The sequence below is a fragment of the Antechinus flavipes genome, chromosome 1, assembly GCF_016432865.1.
Source record: "Antechinus flavipes isolate AdamAnt ecotype Samford, QLD, Australia chromosome 1, AdamAnt_v2, whole genome shotgun sequence".
Lineage (NCBI taxonomy): Eukaryota > Metazoa > Chordata > Mammalia > Dasyuromorphia > Dasyuridae > Antechinus > Antechinus flavipes.
In genome coordinates this window covers 693,631,068-693,650,851 of record NC_067398.1, presented here as the reverse complement: position 1 = coordinate 693,650,851, position 19,784 = coordinate 693,631,068, and positions in this window count along the sequence as shown.

Here is a 19,784-nt window from a genome sequence, read left to right as displayed (position 1 = left end):
AAATGAGCAGAACCCAGGAGATCAATATACACGGCAACAACAAGACTATACAACAATCAACTCTGATGGATGTGGCTCTCTTCAACAATAAGATCATTGAGGCCAATTCCAATTATTCGGTGATGAAGAGAGTCATCTACACACAGAGAGAGGTCTGTGGGAGCTGAGTGTGGACCACAACATAGCATTTCATCTTTTTGTTGTTGTTTGCTTGCATTTTGTTTTTTTTTTTTCTCATTTTTTTCTTCTTTTTCATTTTATTTTTCTTGTATAGCATGATAATTGTGGAAATATGTATAGAACAATTGCACATATTTAACATTTATTGGATTACTTGCTATCTAGGGGAGGGAGTGGGAGGAGGGAAAGGAAACAATTTGCAGTATAAGATTTTGCAAGGCTGAATGTTGAAAATTATCCATGCATATGTTTTGAAAATAAAAAGCTTTAATTTAAAAAAAACTACTTCTCTTTTATTTTCTGTGATAGAACTCTCTCCTTTTATTCCTACTTAAAATAGCCTAAAGAGAATCTTAAATGGACAATTCCATGTTGCCTCCTCCCTCAGCAGATTCATTTATTTCCTCCTTCAGGAAATTGTGTGACTCCAAGGGTCTGTTCCAGGCTCTTCCTCTCACATCACACCAATGTTTAACCTCCATTTTGGGTCACAGTATTTTCCCCTGAGATCTGATAATTCATGCTCTGTCCCTTCCCAAAATATCTTGTATTGATTTACTTGCGTGTGCAGCTCCCTGGAAAGTATAAACTCTTTGGGGCCAGGGCCTCAGTGCTAACAGAGTACCTGACTAGTAATTGGCCCATAAATGTTGCTTAAGGTTGCTTCTCTCTTCTCACCAAGGCTGGGATTTAATCATTGACTTGAGCATTTTTATTTATTATTTATTCATTCATTCATTTATTTAAATTAGTATTTATTACATTGGGATTTTTTTTAAAAAGGAGGAAAAAAATTTGTATAATTATAATAGCTTGGGTATTTGCAAAGCAGTAATAGAAGAAAGATTACTGGATTTAAGACAAGATGTAGGTGTGAATCCCAATGCTTCCACTAACAACTTGTGTGACCATAGGCAAGGTCTAATTAATGGATCTGGGTTTCAGCCATCTGCAAATGAAGGAGGATAGGGTTAAGTTAGATGACAGTTAAGTTCTAAATCTAAATCTACAATTCTAAATCTGTCCTCAGAAACCAGCCATATGACTCTGGGCAAGCCATTTAATCATTCTGTGTCTCAGTTTCTTTATCTGTAAAATGGGTATAATAATAGCATCTCATTCAGATTAGATCAAATAAGTTAACGTATATAATTGTTGTTGGATAATAGTGTCTGATTTTTCATACCCTGTATGGGATTTTCTTGGCAGAGATACTGGAGTGCTTTGCCATTTCCTTCTCCAGCTCATTTTACAGATGAGGAAACTGAGGTAGACAGGGTGAAATGACTTGCTGAGGGTCAAGGAAGTGTCTGAAGTTGGATTTGAACTCAGGAAGAGATTTCTTAACTCCAGATCCAGTGCTCTGTGCACTATGGGACCCTAGCTGCTTTATCATTGTCATTGTCTCAGTGTTAGGAAATTTCTCCTTATTTCAACCCTAAATTCTCCTCTTCCCAACTCCTCTTTGACTCCTAGTGATGCTCTCTGGATCCAGTAGCAAACATCCTTCTCAGGGCTGTCACATGAAACCAAGTTTCTCCATTCCTTCATCCATACAGAGCTACCATTTTTTAGCTTCTTTTAAGAGTCAGGAAATGGTGGAAAACCAAATTATACTGGAGGGGTGGATGGAGCATTTGAGGACTTGTTGAGCCTTCTCAGGGAGGCTCATCCACCTTTGGTACCTACCTGTTCTCCCACTTTCACTGTGGCTCCAAGAAGCTGTAGTGTGTACATCAGCCATCCTCTGGCAAAACCTTCTTGGCAGATGGGCCAATATAGGTTGAAGGCAACTAATAGATCTCAAATTTATTTGGTGAGTTTGTCTACTTGGTAAGTGCTATTACTATTCTCATTTCACAGATGCATAAACTGAAGTAAAGGTTAAGAGCCTTGTCACACAGTTGGTAAATAGATTTAAATTCAGTTCTTTCTGACTTCAGGTCATCACTCTGTTCATTTTACCACCTAATTGGTCTAACATATGGATCCAAAAGTAAATGTAAGATGCCCTTTAGCTCTCAAGTCTATGAATCTAATTTTCTTTCCTTTTTTTAAATAAAAGCTTTTTTTTTTTCAATAATGACCCTTGCAAAACCTTGTATTTCAAATTTCCCCAACTCACCCCCTTTCCTAGATGGCAAGCAATCTAATATATGTTAAATATCTTAAAATATATATTAAGTCCAATATATGTATATACATTTATACAATTATCTTGTTGCACAAGAAAAATCAGATATGATTCTAATTTTCAATAGTATTTTATTTTCCAAATACAAGAAAATTTTCAGCACTCATTTTTGTAAGACTGTGTTCCAAATTTTTCTCCCTCCCTCCTTTACCTCTCACCTCCTCAAGACTACAAACAATCTGATATAGGTTAAATATGTGCAATTCTTTAAAAATATTTCCATATTTGTGGTATTGTGTAAGAAAAATCAAACCAAAAGAGAAAAAAACTATGAGAAATAAACAAAAAGGGTGAAAATACTATGCTTTGATCCATATACAGTCTCCATATTTCTTTATCTGGATGAGGATGGCATTTTCTATCCCAAACCCATTGGGATCACTTTGAATCACTGCATTGTTGAGAAGACCCAAGTTGATCACAATTGATCATCATATGATCTTGCTGTTACTGTGTACAATGTTCTCTTGGTCCTACCCACTTCACTCTTTATCAGTTCATAGAAGTCTTTCCAGGCTTTTCTGAAATCAGCCTACTTATCATTTCTTATAGAAATATATATAATTGTATAATATACATGAAAATATATAATATATAAAGTATATAAATATATAACATTCATATACTATAATTTATTTAGCCATTCTTCCACTGATGAGCATCCACTCAGTTTCCAGTTCCTTACTACTACAAAAAGGGCTGCCACAAATATTTTTGCACACGTGGGTCCCTTTCCCTACTTTAAGATCTCTCTGGAATACAGACCTAGTCGTGTCACGTTTATGATTCTTGCAATGAGGGTGAACAAGATGAGACTTGGGACTAGAAGAGACTAACCCTGAGCAGAACAGGATTATCAAGGGTTTCACTGAAATAAGCTTTTATTGAGAATAATGATACCAAGCTATGATGAAAAAGAAGTTATTCCAGTTTGTTAACTGTTCTCTGGATGGGACCTGCCCAGAACTGGGCTGTTACACACACAAAGGGCGAGCTGTTCTGGAGAAGGAGAAGAGCAAACTGCCCCTCCTCTTACCATCTGTTCTCTTCCAGTCCAGATGTAAAGTTGGAAAGAAGCTTAGATTTCAAGCCCCTCCTTGTGTGTGTGGCTGGCTTGTTCAGGGGAGTTCCTGTGATAATGAACTTTGGTTAGGACCGTACAACCATAACCTCTAAGATTTGTATAGCACTTTAAGATCTGCAAAGCGCTTTACAAAAATTAGTGAATTTGCTCCTCTCAACAGCCCTGGGAAGTGGTTAGTCTTGTGATCTCTGTTTTACAGATAAGAAAATTGAGGCAGATGGAGGTAAAATGACTTATCTAGAGTCACAGCACATTGTCTGAATTTAGATTTCAACTCAAATCTTCCAGTGCTCTGTTCATTGCATCAAAATCATCATCATCATCATTATCATCATCATCATCATCATCATCATCATCACCATTGACATTTATAAAGCACTTTAAGGCTTGCAGGGACATTCACAGACACACATATATATGTATATATATACACACACAGAATACACACACGTATATATGCATACATGCTATATATGTATACATGTATGTATAAGGTTTTGCAAGGGTCAATATTGAAAAAAAAGCTTTAATTAAAAAAAGAAAGAAAGAAAATTACATTCATAGACTTGAGAACTAAAGGGTACCTTACATTTACTTTTGGATTAACATATATATGTATATAAACCTATATCTATCTACAAAATCTCATTTGATCCTTCAAATAACTCTATAAGGTAGGTTCTATAATTTTAAAATGGGGAAACTGTGAGAGAAGAGAGATTAAACATCTTACCTAGAGTCCATCTGTCAATCAGTACCTGGGGCCAGATTTAAAATCAAGTCTTCTTAACTCAAAGCTTTACCCAATATAGCCTTCTAACTGCCTAAATTTGATTGCATTCAATTTGCTATAAATTATGTGAAACTACTGAGGGAGGGTAGGGGCCACCCTTTTATGCTGGTGTATAAAAAAGGGGTTCAATTCCTTTTTAAAAATCTTTTTGGATAACAGACCAGAGCAACAGAGTTAAGAGTAGAGGGGAACCATGTATTTGTGAGGGGAGAGGAGGAAGGAGGTGGGAAAAGTCCAAGTATATCCTGCCCCCCTCCAGGAACCTCTAACAGTTGCATTGAGGGAAAGGAGGGGTATTCTCAGCCAAAGCACTTTTATAATGCCCTGAAGGCTATCTATGGTGTACCTCAATTACTCAGCCTTGATGGAATCTCTTTGATTATAAGGATATGATCCTGGAGAGATGGGCTGAACACTGGTATAGTGACAGTCAATGGATTGTCAATCAACCAATGCTGAAGCCATGAACTGTGACTTGAGATTTTTTTTCCTGCTATACAGATATTTAAATTTTCCATGTACTAAAGTACTGCCACATGGTAGCTTAGAATAATCTATAATTAGAAATAAATCTGAATATGCATACATATTAATGGAATCTATATTTTTCTTTATTTTTCACTCTTCTACATCATTTTAATATAAAACAACAAAATATGCATTATTTGCAAAGTGAAAAATAAAAAATCGATGCTTTCATGAAGCTTCTTGTTAAATAGAAAACACAAATTCAAAAAATATAATACTAGTTTTGTGATAGATGCAATAGAAATTGGAAAAAAAAGCTCAGTGGATTTAAGGAAGACTTCATAGAGAAAGTAAAATTAGAATTGGGCTTCAAAGGACAGCTAAATATTCAATCTTCAAAGGAGAGGGGTTGTATTCCAGATCAGAATAGGTAAAAAAAAAAAAAAAAAAATCACAGAGCTGAGAGGTTGATGGCATGGCATGTATGAAAAGCAGAAACTAATCACTTCCCTGAAATATAATTTGTTTTTTTAAAGTTAATTTATTTTTAATACACATTGCTTTTTACGAATCATGTTAGGAGAGAAAAAATCAGTGCAAAATGGAAAAAAAAAGAGGGGAAAAAAAAAGAAAAAAGAAATGAACATAGCATATGTTGATCTACACTCAACCTCCATAGTTTTTTTCTGGATACAGGTGGCATTTTCTGTCCAAAGTCTATTGGGATTGCTTTGGATCCCTGAACCACTGAGAAGAATCAAGTCTTTCATAGTAGATCATTGCACATTCTTGCTGCTATTGTGTATGATGTATTCCCAGTTCTGCTTGTTTGTGACTTCAGATTGAAATCAATCTTTCTCTAGTAAAACTTTTTCTGAAGAAGTTTTGAATGCTGTTAAGATCCTTTCATGTGGCAAAGCACCTAATACGGATTGTATTTGAGCTGAGATTTACAAGGTAGAGGATCTAGAGGTCATATGAAAGCTGACTAAAATCTCCTAGGTTTTATGACAAGAGATGATCCACCAGGAGTTCAAGGTTGCCTCCATTGTCCAGCTCTATAAAGGAAAAGGAAATAGATCGTCCTGTTACTATCATGAAAGAGGGCATGGAGGGGCTCTCTTTCTTAGTAATTGCTGGCAGGATTCTTGCCAGGATTTTCCTTAACAGGCTGATTCTTCATCTGGAAGATGGTCATCCACCTGAGAGTTAGGGTCAGGTTCAGGATGGCCTTTTCGCCCAGGTTCTAGGCAATGGACGGGGCTCTCCAGCTTTCCAGCAAGGCTGAGTGCTTGCTTCCATGCTTTTTAGCATGTGTTTTCAGAAATGTTGCCAGATGCTTTCAATGAGGATGAAAATGGGATCCAAGTTACCACACTGATAGTAAATTATTTAACTTGAAAAGGCTACAAGCCAAGACTAAAGTGAAAAATAGTGCACATTTTTTGGTTTGCTGATGATTGTGTTTTCAATGTGGCCTCTGAGACTGAGATAAAACAAGTATAGAACGATTCTCTGCCACTTGTGCTAATTTTAGCCTGACAAGTAATAAGAAAAAGCAGGTTCTCCACCAGCCAGCACCATACCATCCACATCTGGAACAATCAGTAATGGAGAATTGCTGTGGTTAGGTTTGCTTACCTGGGCAGTAAAATTGACTTCCATATTGCCAGACCTAGCTCAGTCAGGGAAGGAAATAATGGGAGAAGATAGAGATTAGAGTAACTGAAGGTCCATAGAGCCACGATTGTGTCCCTGTGAAAACTGAACAGGATCCCAGAGCCATGACAGGAAATTGAACTGCTTCCAACCGAATTGTCTTCAGAAGATTCTGAAGATCATCTGGCAGGATAAGATATCAGACACTGAGGGCCTTTCTCAAGCTCAACTGCCAAGCACTCAACTCTACTGAAGAGAGCATGACTCTGATGGGCTGGCCACATTGTTTGAATGCTAAACGTGTGTTTGCCTAAAAGATAAGATTTTTAGAGAGACACACAAGGCAAGCACTCCCGGTAGGTCAGAAGAAGCTATACAAAGACACTCTCAAGTTGTCTTTGAAGAGTTCTGGAATCAATTTTGGGAGACTTCATGGGAGACTTCAACATCTAGGCAAAGAATTGCCTAGCATGGCGTACCTACATCAAAGAAAATGTTGTACTCGGTTTTGCGAAGGCTAATGTTGAAGAATTGTCCATTGTTTTGAAAAATAAAAAGCTTTAATTAAAAAAAAAGTTTTTATAGCAAAGATTTAAAAAAAAAATGTTGTATTCTACAAGCAAGAATTGCAGTTGCTCAAAACAAATGGGAAATACACAAATTTAGGAATATTTCCATTTCAAAAGTTCACGTGGATAATTTGTGCCCAACCTGTGGTAGTTTTCTAAGCTCATATTGGTCTGATCAGCCACAGTAGGTGACTTCAACATAGTGATGGCAACAACCAACCAACCAATATTCTCAACCATTAAGAGGAAGGATCCCCAGTTCACAGAATTGGAATTTTAAGAGACACACAAATTTTTGTAATTCTTGGAAATACTTTTCTCATTCCTTCCTAAGTTCATAGATTTGGAAAGGGAAGGGAATCCAACTGTCCTAACTTTTCAGATGAAGATATTGCATGGAATAGTGCCTTTGTGTCCCATCTTACATGAATCCTCAGCAGTGGAAAATAGTTATTTGCTTGGAGAGGCTCTCAGTTAAGTCTTATCTTCTTGGTTGGTTGGTTGTTCTTTCTCTTTGAAAAGGATCAAAAAGATATCACTATGTTAGAGATAAGTTAGTATGTCTGACTGTGGCCGATCAGAACAATACAAGCTCTGAGTGCTCTGCCACAGGTCAGACACAAATAGTCCCTATGAAATGGTAAAATGATGTAGTGATTCCTTGTGATTCATTACATGAAGTCGTCAGCCTTACTCTCTTCTAGAGTCATCACTGTTTTAGATACATACACCCCAGAAAGATAATCTTTGGAGTCAATTGAAAAGTTATAACTTGGCAAGAATGTTTGTGGCAGGCCTCTTTGTAGTAGACAGAAACTGGAAACTGAGTAGATTTGACTGGAGAGACTGACATGAACTGATGCTGAGTGAAATGAGCAGAACCAGGAGATCAATATATACTTCAACAACAATACTATATGATGATCAGTTCTGATGGACCTGGCCATCTTCAGCAATGAGATGAACCAAATCAGTTCCAATAGAGCAGTAATGAAGAGAACCAGCTACACCCAGTGAAAGAACTCTGGGAGAAGACTAAGAACCATTACATTGAATTCCCAGTCCCTATATTTTTGCCCGCCTGCATTTCTGATTTCCTTCACAGGCTAATTGTACACTATTTCAGAGTCCGATTCTTTTTGTACAGCAAAATAATTGTATGGACATGTATACATATATTGTATTTAATTTATACTTTAACATATTTAACATGTATTGGTCAACCTGCCATCTAGGGGAGGGGGTGGGGAGGAGGGGAAAAATTGGAACAAAAGATTTGGCAATTGTCAGTGCTGTAAAATTACCCATGCATATAACTTGTAAATAAAAAGCTATTAAAAAAAAAAGAAAGAAAGAAAAAGAAAAGTCATAACTTGGGTTCATTTTGCCCATACCTAGAGTTTACTCTGAAAAATCTCTTCAAGAAAATAGCTTGACGAAAATTTGTTTCTAAATCGAAAGAGATAAGAGGAAAAGGGTCCTTGATTCCCATACAAATACTCGAGATAATATTATCTATCTAAATAGAACAACATTTATTTCAAATCACAGGGATTGGAGAAAGCACAAAGGATTCATTGAAACCTTAAACAACAATATAATTCTTTCCCCGGCTTTGTTAAGTCCCACCCTCTTATCCCTTGGGCCTATAATAGTTCTTTTTAAATTTTTTTTTCATAATAATTCTTCAGATTAGTAGGGCTAGCCTATGGTTTACACTTTTCTTTGAAGGGAACCAAATTTGGGGTTGCTAACAAGGTCCTGACTTATATGTGGAATGGGTGTAGTATTTTGTCTTCTCAATGGGTAGGGAAGGGAAAGGAAGAAGAGAATTTGAAACTGAAAATAAAAGTCAATTTTTTAGATAATTAAAAAAAGGCAATGTGCTGACATTCTGTTAAATCCCACTCTCAGTCCAGAGATGCATATAAGCCTCCCCGTGGGCCTGAAGTACTCCCTAGAAGGAAAATGAATTTGTGGTTACAAGGAAATCATATTTCAACATTACAGTGAATCCCTTTGTTTAGAAACTCATGCAGAAGTCCAGCTTTATGGTACCATTTAAGGTCTTTGCAACTCCTTGCCAAAAGGAAAACATACTTGGGATTGCTGAGACGACTCTCTTCCCATAAGATCTGCATTGTCTGGATAACACACATTAAGAAAGGAGAAAAAGTTCAGGTCTTTTTCTCTCCCATGTTGAGGCTCTGTGTCTGGCTTTTGTTCTTTCCCAGCTAGGGATTAAGCATGAATATTCTTTTCTGTGTTTCCCTTTACCTCCAAAAAGTTAAGTCCTGTCTTGAAATTCCACCTTCTGTCTCTAGCATTCAGGGTGTGGGAACTCTTGAGATTAGGAGAAAGGTATCCTAAGGCTGACTGCTCAGGAAAACCCCCATTTTCTCCAGGAATTTGTCATTATCCATGATGTTCTCTTTCTTTCTCCAGAAGACTGGATCCCCAAATCATTAATCCTGGAGTTATTAGCATGACAACTATGATATTGATGCTACCCAAAATACCCACTTCACTTTCTCTAGGGGGCTAAATCTCTGAATTCTTGAAAGATTGCTAGAGAAGCAATCATGAGACCAGTGCTATTCAGGAGGTTCCCCTTTTTTCTCTAGAAAGTTGTTTTCCACATAACATGGAAGAAGAATTAAAGGTTCTACTACAAGGAGGCAAACTGGTCTTTTAGCTATTACCTATAATTAAATCTTAGCTCTGGATGGGTATACATTATTCAAAACATCACATTCCCTCATGTCCCTCATGCCTTACCCCTGCTTTGGAGGATGCTCAGGGGGCCTTCCAGACAAGTAAAGGGAAGCTTGGAGTGGGCTTACTTTGAAACATATGTGTTAAAAGGTCTTTTAACCCCAATTCAGAGTACATACAATATTCCCTGGTTGTTTTAAATACAACACTCAGCTTGTCGAGCCACCTTCTGGCAGTGATCTATTAAAGGGCTGGTACTGTGGAAGGAAAATGAGTCTTCTGGTTGGCTAAGGAGATGGAAGAGTAGATCATACAGAAGAGGATGAAAGGAAACTGAATGATTTCCCATGGAAACCATTGGATAAAAGGAAAGTGAATGGAACCTATGGGCTCCAACTTCCTGGTCACCAAGAACATAAAAAGTCTCATTCTGGGCATTTCAGACTTAATGGATTTCCAAAGACCATGGAAGTCACCATATCTCACCCCCAATGACAAGACACCTTCCCATTGGGAGGCAAAGAAATTCCTGAGCCATTTTATACTTGTGGTATATAAATCTTGTTTAGTTAACTGTTCAGTGACCTGCAAATGCCTCATTTCATCCCAAGGTTGAACCTGAAATGAGACTACTAGGAGTAGAGCCAGTTCCAATACCATGTGAGATCACCTTAGTTTTTTTGGCTATCCTATTACACCTTGACTCACATTGAGCTTACAGACCATTAAGACCCCCAAGTTTTTCTCAAAACAATTGCGGTGTGAAAAAGCATCTCCTTTCTCATATTTGTGAAGTTGATTTTCTGGCCCCAAAGTGTAAGATATTTATACTCGTCCCTATTTAATATTCTCTTCTGAGATCCAGCCCTATTTTCTAGCCTGGAATCTCATGCTATCATCCAGGGTATTTCCTGTCCCTCTTAGCTTTATCTTCAAAGCAGGCCATCACTGATAAAAATATCTGCATGGGGCCAAGCACAGATAATTCCTTTCAAAATAATATTACCTCATTGATTAAAATACATTTTTTCTTTTTTAATTACAAACTTAAAGATCATCAAATGTGGCTTTGTAATTCAAATTGAATCGAATTTTACCTCTATTAATGGTACAGCTTGGAGTCAGAAAGTCCTGAGTTCAAATTTGGCCTCAGCCACTTATTAGCTGTGTGATCCTGGGCAAGTCACTTAAATCTCTGCGTGCCTCAATTTCTTCATGTGTAAAATGGGGATCATAACAGCACCTATCTGTTGATGTGTTGGTAAGGATCAAATGCGTTAATATTTGTAAATAATGTAAATTTTGTAAATTGTAAAAAAAATTGTAAATATTGTAAAAATGTAAAGCACATAAGAATGTTAACTATAATTATTATTACTTCTATGATCTTAGATTCTTTGGGCCTCAGTTTCTTTATTTGCTGAATGAAGAGTTTAACTAGATGGTTTCTACCTCCAGATTTCTAAACCAATAAAAATTTCAACATACAAATAACAGAAAAGTAGACAGACAGCATGACATTGAATCCTTAATAATTTTTTGAGTCTAGTCATTCAGATGGTTCCAAATCCAATTAACTATACCATCACCTAGCCCACTTCCTCCATCCTGTTCATAATATCTTAAGATACTCTGTCAAAAGCATAGCTAAACTCTAGGTCAACGACCACTCAGTCAAGCAACTTTAATAAAAATGAGAAATGAAGTTATTATTTCAGTGGTGTCTGACTCTCCATGATTTGGGGTTTTCATGGCAAAGATACTAGAGTAATTTGCCATTTCCTCCTCTAGTTCATTTTATAGATGAGGAAACAGGGTGAAGTGATTTGCTCAGGGTCACATACTAGTGAGTGTCTGAGACTGGATTTGAACTCATGTTCTCTTAAAGCTAGATGGAGCTCTCTATTCACTGCACCCTCTAGACAAAGATAATCTGCTCTAACTGGAAGCCATGGCTCTTTGTGATCAGTGTCTCCATGTCTATAAACTTTCTCACTATTTCTAGAATATCAGTGTTTCTCTTGGTCCTTTAAAACTACATTTTTCTGGCTCCTCTTTCCATCATGACTACAGTTAGAGCCTAGAGCTTTGTCTCAGGGACTGAATCTGAAATTTGACGGCACTGGAAGCTCCTGGATCCCTTCAGAGTATAGAAAAATTTGAACTTCGGACATAGTGAGAAATAGTGAGAATAGAAAGCTCCCAGAGTCTCTCTCTCGCCTCTGGCCATAGCTGAGATAAACTTCTAACTGCTGAGGTTCCCTCCCACTGTGACAGGTTCCCTAGGAATCAATTCACAAGATCTCTAGAATCTTAGAGAGTCTTCCCATGGAGCCCTATGTACCAAGGTCTGGGGGTTTTCTCTATCTTCAACAGAATATCTTTTAAAAGTTAATTTGAGGGAGTTTTTGTATTGCTTTGACAAATTGATAGTTACAGATATCAATAATAAATATTTATTTAGTACCTCTTATATGCCAGTCTCTGCCCTCAAGGAATTTACAATTAAATAGAGGAAACAATATATAAGGCAAGCTATACACAGGGTGCATAGTGTCAGAAATGAATGGGCATTTGTTTTCCATTTATGAAAATTAAAATGGAGAAATGAAACTTAAATATGGAAAACTGAAACTCACAAGGACTTCAAGAAAGAGTCAAGCCCTGAAATCAGGAAGACTTGACTTCAAATCTAGTCTCAGGCACTTAATACTTCCTAGCTGTATGATTGTGGGCAAGTCATAACTTAACTCCAATTGCCTCAGCAAAAAAAAAAAAAAAAAAAAAAGTAGTCAAGGATGGAGTTTATTTTCTCACAAAAGAATGTAAGCTCCTTGGGAACAGGGACTGGCTATGTAATTCGTGTCCTTTAACTTCTATAACATCCAATTGATGGGGAATTGGGGATGGGAGCCCATAAATCAAGAAGATAGGGGAAGTCATGAAGGTGAGAAATTTATAGAAGAGATAGCCTTCTGTGAAAACTATCCCTGCCATTATTTAGGGCAACAAGAAAACCTTGCTTGTACCCTTGTTTAAATTCTCTCAAACTACTAGTAATCCATAGTTCCCTTGTTCTTTTATGTTAGGGTGCAGTGGATTCCCGTGACAGATTGTGAGCCCTGATACTAAGTCAAGGACAGCTGGGGCCCAAGTTCAGGGTATTAAAAAACCTGCTCCATTGCCTGTCCTTTGCCTCCTTTCATTAGACTATACTGGTGAAGGTGACGCCCCTTTCCTGTGGGAAATGAATAAATTGCTTTCTGCTCTGGCTCTGAGAAACATCTATTTGAATTATTTTGGGTTAGTGGTGTTGTCCCACACAACAGGAAATGATTAAAAGGGATGAGGCATTAAGTGTGGGTTGGGGAAGGCTTTCTGTAGAAGGTGGGACTTAAAGGAAGCCAGGGAGGTGGAAGAGGGAGAGTGTTTCAGGCATGGGAGACAGTCAGAGAGAATTTCAAGAGCTGATAAATGGAGGGTCTTATTCATGGAACAGACACAGATAGTTGTATCAAAGAGTACAAGACAGGGAGGAAGATGTAAAAAGACAGAAAGGCAGGAAATAGTTGACTTATGAAAGGTTTTGAAGGCCAAATAGAGCATTTTACATTTGATTCTGAAAGCAGTAAGGAGCCACCAGAGTATTGAGTAGGGGAGTAAAACAGTCAGACCTTCAACTTAGGAAAATCACTTTGGTGGCCCAAGGGAAAATGGATTGGAGTGGGGAGAGCCTTGAGGCAGGCAGAACCCCAGAAACTATTGCAATAGTCCAGCTTTGAGATAATGTCTGCAGAGGAGAGAAGGGGGTATATTCGGGTGAAATTGATGAGAAAAGAAGTAGAGGTGAAATCAACAATTAGGAAGGTAAAATGGACAAGAGATTCTGGGAAATGAAATGGATAAGAGATGCTGAGGAGTGAAATGGATAAGATGCTGGAAAGTGAAATGGACAAGAGATGCTGAGGAGGTGAAATGGACAAGAGATGCTATGAAATCAACAGACCTTGGCAATAGCTTGGAATCGGGGAAAAAAGATAAGAGTACAGAATGACTCCGTGGTTGGGAACCTAAGAGCCTGAGGAAATGATGTTCTGGTAGGAACTATGTCTGGCCTTTATCATCTTCCTCTCAAATGTGTATTCATTTGGTTTTTTCCTAAGCTTTTTTTTTTTTTTTTTGGGGGGGGTTAGGGGGATAGGTAATTGAAGTTAAGTGACTTGCCCAGGGTCACATAGTTACTAAGTGTCTGAGGCTGCATTTGAACTCAGGTTCTCCTGACTCCAAGACCAGTGACCTATCTACTGCATTACCTAGCAGCCCTTCAAATCTGTATTAGTAACAATATATATCCAATGGCTCTCCATGAGTTGGGTGACCTTTTGAATGCTGTCATATAGGCTCAGAAAATAAAGAAGTTTATGGAGGAAAGAACAAGAAAAGGAATGAAGAATCAGACTAAGATTAAGTGGAATATAAGTACTTTAAGGACAAAAACTTCTTCATATTTTTGTATACTTTTGTATCCCCAACGTCTAACACAGTATCTGTAGGTACTCAGAAAATTCGTGATGAAATGAATTGATTTCAGGTTTAAGCAGACAATCATAGCAGAAACATGGTGAAGTCTTCGGATTTTTTCCACTTACCTATGCTTAAAAAATCATTGGACTCTGACCCACCCAGAAAATGTTGTAATTTTCAGTGTTGAGAAGTAAGCACTACACCTGGGTGTAGCCACTGTACTGTATTTCATATAGACCTATGGAAAATTAGCAGGGGTTGTCTTAATTCAGCAGTAGGAGTTGGTTTTATGACTAATGACTTAGCCTCTACACCCTGGAAATATGAAAAACAATTCTCTCTGCTATGATGTCATAAATTGAAAAGAAACCTCAGCAGCAAGGAATGATATGAGGTCGAATATAGGGCACACCCAATGTACTTTTTCTGTGATTACTTGGAAATGAACAATTTTTCAAATGCCAAATTCTAGAAACTGCAAGGCTAGTCCATTTGTAGATAGTTAGCCTGAGTAAAAGGGGAGACAGCAGGATGCAATGTAGAGAGTCGTTGGTCCAACTCCTGGCTCTATCATTTATTATCTGTGTGACCCTGAGCAAGTCACTTTGGGGTGGGAATAGCTGATCTCTTGGGCAACTAGATAGAATCCTAGGCCAGGAGTCAAGAAGACTTATCTTCCTGAGTTTAAATCAGATATTTACTAATGGTATGATTCTGGCCCAGTCACTTCATCCTGTTTGCCTCAACTTCCTCATCTGTAAAATGGCTGGAGAAAATGGTAAAACCCTCCAGTATCTCTGCCAAGAAAACTCCAAATGGGATCATGAAGAGGCAGACACAACTAAACAACAAAAAGGTTAATTTATCCCTAAAACAATGATCATATGGAAATGTAACTTTGGTATCTATAGGATACTTATCGTAGAATTAGTAATTTCCATATCCAAATGCTAATAGAAAATGTTTGAATGCAGTGAGGTGGGTGAGAAGAATCTCCTTTTAATTTTATATAGAATGACAAATTTAGACAAGATGTCTTAGATTGCAGTATATTCTCTTTTTTTTTGCAGTAATGACCCCAAATTTTCTAGATTAGAGCTACAAGTTTTGTTCTTCATTACCTGGAAAATTCTGATCAAATTTAAATACATTTATAAAACATGTCCTATCTCAGTTTTTAAAAGAGAATTCTAAATCACTAAGGGCATGCACATAGCGAAAGAGCTCTGTGTTTAAAGTTCTATTTATATCTACTTTTCTTTTTCATATAATTAAATACTCTCAGTCAACAAGTCTTAATTTAGCACTTACTATGTACCAGGCATTGTGTCTAACATTAGAGATTCAAAGAAAGGTTAAAAAAAATAAAAAAATAAAACTCTCAAGAAGCATACATTCTAATGGGGGAAACAGTGTCCAAATGAGTCAATATTCTCTCTCTGTGTTTGTATACTGTCTCTCTGTCTTTGTGTGTTTCTCTGTGTATATCTCTCTGTCTCTCCACCACATTCATACACACACACACAAAGTAGCTGAGTATTCTAAATATTAGCAGTTGAGGAGACTGAAAAGTATCTTATAGCAAGTGCGATTTGAACTGAATCTTTAAGCAAACCAGGGAAAGTGACTGGATATATAGGTATATAAAATAGGTATACAAATCAAACACTTACCAATAATAAATTATAATTGTGACCCTCACATTCAGTTACACAATTGATGGAGTCAAGAACTATAGTTTAGGAAGCTAGGTTCCAGATGATCTAGATCAGTGGTCCTCAAAGTATACTCCAAAGAATTGTTGAGGTCTCTGAAACCCTTTCAGAGGGTCTACAAATTCAAAATTATTTTTTATTTCTAATATAGTAAATAGCTATAAATATAACCCATGTGAACAAAAAATCTTTGAACAGATCCTCGACAATTTTTTAACAACATGAAGATACTGAGAACAAAAGTATGAAAACCACTGATCTAGATCTATCAGCCTCCATGGATTTAATTACTATCTCTATGTTGATGAATCTCAAATATTCCTTTCCTGTCTCAAACTTTCTGCTAACCTCCTTGTCTCAACTCTCCAACTGTCTCTCAGACATCTTGAGCTAGATGTCCAGTAGACATCTTAAACTCAGTGAATCTAAAACAGAACTTACTATCTTATCCCCTAAACCCTCCCCACTCCTATTTTCCCTAAATGGAAAGGGCAACACCATCATCTAGGTCCTTTAGCTCCCAACTTAGGAGTCATCTTGTACTCAGTTCACCTATATCCAAGTTGTTGCCAAGGTCCCTCGATTGCATCTCTGCAGCATCTCTCAAATACAACCCCTTCTCTGCTTTAGCGTAGCCACCTTATCATGACCTCAACCTGGTTATTGCAATAGCAGCCAGGAAGTCTGTCTGCCTCTGGTGTCCCTGCACCCCAAACCATTCTCCATTTAGCCACTAAAGAAATTTTCTGAAACACAGATCAGATTATGTCATCTACACCCCCATCTCGATAAATTCAATGACTTTATTGCTTCCAGGAACAAATATATATAAACTGCTCAATTTGCCATTCCAAATCTTTCATAACCTAGTCCCATCCTGTTTCTCCAATTTTTTAACAATTTTCTCTCTGACACGAATTCTTTGATCCATGGCTATTTCATGAACAAGATCCTGCAGCTCTCAGCTTGGGGCATGTTTCCTGACCATCCCTCATTCCTGGAACACTCTCCCCCCTCTGCTCTAATGACCTCTCTGACAATTAAGATCCCCCCTTCTACAGGAAACCTTCCCCAACCCTCTCAATTCCAGTGCTTTCACTCTGCTAATTTTGATCCTGTAGATAGCTTACTTTGTATATATTTGTTTGCATCTTGTCTTTCTTATTAGATCGTAAATTCCTTGAGAACAGGGATTATCTTTTGCTTCTATTTTGTATGCTTAGTATAGTGCCTGGCACATAGTAGGTGCTTAATAAGTATTTACTGATTGTTAAAGAGTCAGGTTATGAAGAACTTTAAATGTCAAAACTTCATATTTAAACCTAGAGGTGATAAGGAGCCACATTGGAAAATCACTTTGGCATTTGAATGGAGCAGGGAAAATTAGGGAGACTTAGAAAATAAAAGTCTCTTGGCTCTTCTCAATGTGTGATTCAAGGCAATTCCAATAGACTTAGGACCAGTAAAAACCATCTACATCCCGAGAGAGAACTATTGAGACTTAATGTGAATTGAAGCATAGTATTTTCACCTTTTTTTTCTCATAATTTTTCCCCTCTTGCTCTGGTTTTTCTTGCACAACATAATATAGAAATGTGTTTAAAAGAATCACATGTATTTAACCTATATCAGATTGCTTGCTGTCTTGGGGAGAGGAGAAATAAGAGAGAAAAATTTGAAACAAAGTTTTACAGAAATGAATGCTGAAAACTATCCTTGAATATATTTGGAAAAACAAAATGTTAATGAAATTTTTTTAAAAAGAAAGTATGTTTATTTATGGAAATATTTTGCATGACTTCATATATGCCTTCTCAGTGATGGGAAGGGACAGGGAGAAAGAAAGAATCTGGAACTCAAAAGTTTTAAAAGCTAATGTTAAAAAATTGTTTTACAAGTAACTGGGAAAAATAAAATAGTAAATAAATAACAAAGATCAAAAAAGAATACGAGGCAGAGTCTTTAGCTGAGAGAATGGAGAGAGCGGACTTGAGTGGGAGATTTGAGAAGGTAAAGAATGGCTGAATGACGGCCAATCAGAGAAAAGATGGAATGTTTGTCCACTTGCCGATTTCTTCCAGCAGGTAAATAGAAGTGAAGGAGGTACTGGTGGGGAAAAATCCAGGAAAAATCTTGACAAAGTGTGAGTTGCAATGAGAAAAGGAAGCAAGAGAAATGAAGGTGGATTCTAATGTAGAGTTGAAATGTTTCACCAAGAAGTCAAGAAAAGGGAGGAGATTCTAAATAATGTAGGGATGACAACCTGAAAAGTCCTGAGAAAGTAGAGGCAATGATAGCGATGAGGATGAAGGATAAGTTTAAGGGTCATAAGACACAAGGAATGATGAGATGTTGAAGATGATCAGATACAGGAATTTTGGAGTTCATAAACATGAAATACAGTCATAGGTGACGCCAGAGTCAAGGACAAGACCATTTCTGAGTTAACAGAAAGAGCTGGTCGCTGGACTTGGATAGAGTGAAGAATAAGAAAGTTAAGTTTCTGGTCAACAAAGTCGCATCATCTAAAGAAATTCAAGATTATCTTGTATTCCCAAAGGGGAGTGCCTCTCTTACCACCTACATAGTTCTACAGGCAAATGACATCATGCTCTCTCTCCATTTGAATAACCTGATTTATAAGTTACCTTCCTTTGGACCCAAGGCAAAGATTAGAAACAAATCTCCACCTGTTTCAAACTTTTCCATGTATACAAAGTTCTTCCTTGGTTACTACCCATTACTCCCTACGCCTAGCAACCAAGCATCAGGACAGACAAGTCTAAACAGTAATATATTGTTCTGTCATGAGACATCCCACACCCAGGTGACAAAACAGCCGTGAAACTTGGGGATGACTTTCTCTCCCCCTTAAGTTAAGTTGGCTTCAAGGACCATCTCGTTGTTTTAAAATATCATGAAGCAAGACTTTTAGAAACAGTTTGTAATCCAAACCCAAGGGTCCATCTCCTTTCTTGTCTCCACACCTGCAGCACCAGCCCTTTTCAACTCCACTTTTAGAACTTTTTCCTTGCCATGAAGCTCAGCTTAGGAACACCTCCTACAGGAAGCCCTCCTGTCTCAACTTGTTTTACATCTACTCGGCTGTTTTGTGTGTTATATTCTCTCATAGGATACAAGCTTCTTAGAGAAAGCAGGTTTTTTTAATCTTTAAATCCCTATCTTCTGGCAGTCAGAAAACCCAGATGCTATGCAAGGTACCTTTAGATTGTTGTTCAGTTGTGTCTAATTCTCTGTGATCCCATTTGGGGTTTTCTTGGCAGAGATAATTAGTTTGCCATTTCCTTCTCTAGATCATTTTACAGATGAGAAAACTGAGAAAAACAGGGTGAAGTGACTTGCCCAGGGTCACACAGCTAGTTATCTGACACCACATTTGAACTCAGGAAGATGAGTATTCCTGCTCCAGGCCCAGAGCTCTAACCATTGTACCACCAAGCTATATCTCTAAAAACAAGAGGAGATAGCCTCTATAAATAGCCACTAAGTTTGTGGCAAGCAAATTTTACTTTATTATAAAATATAGACTTGGTTCTTACAACCCTCAAAAGGGATCAGCTGAACAAAATGTGGTATATGATTTTGATGGAATACTATAAGAAGAGGGAGTCAGGATGGTTTTAGAAAAATCTGAGGGGATTTGTATGAACCAATGCATAGCGAAGCAAGCAGACCCAGAACACCGTACACAGTAACAGCCATGTTGTAACAAAGATCAATCATCAAAAACTCAGCTATTCTGAACAATGCAAAGATCCTAGAGAATCCTGAAGGACCTATGATGAAAAAATGAGATCCACCACAGAGAAAGAAATCGAGGAGTCTAAATGCAAAGCAAAACATAATTTGACATTTTTTTGGG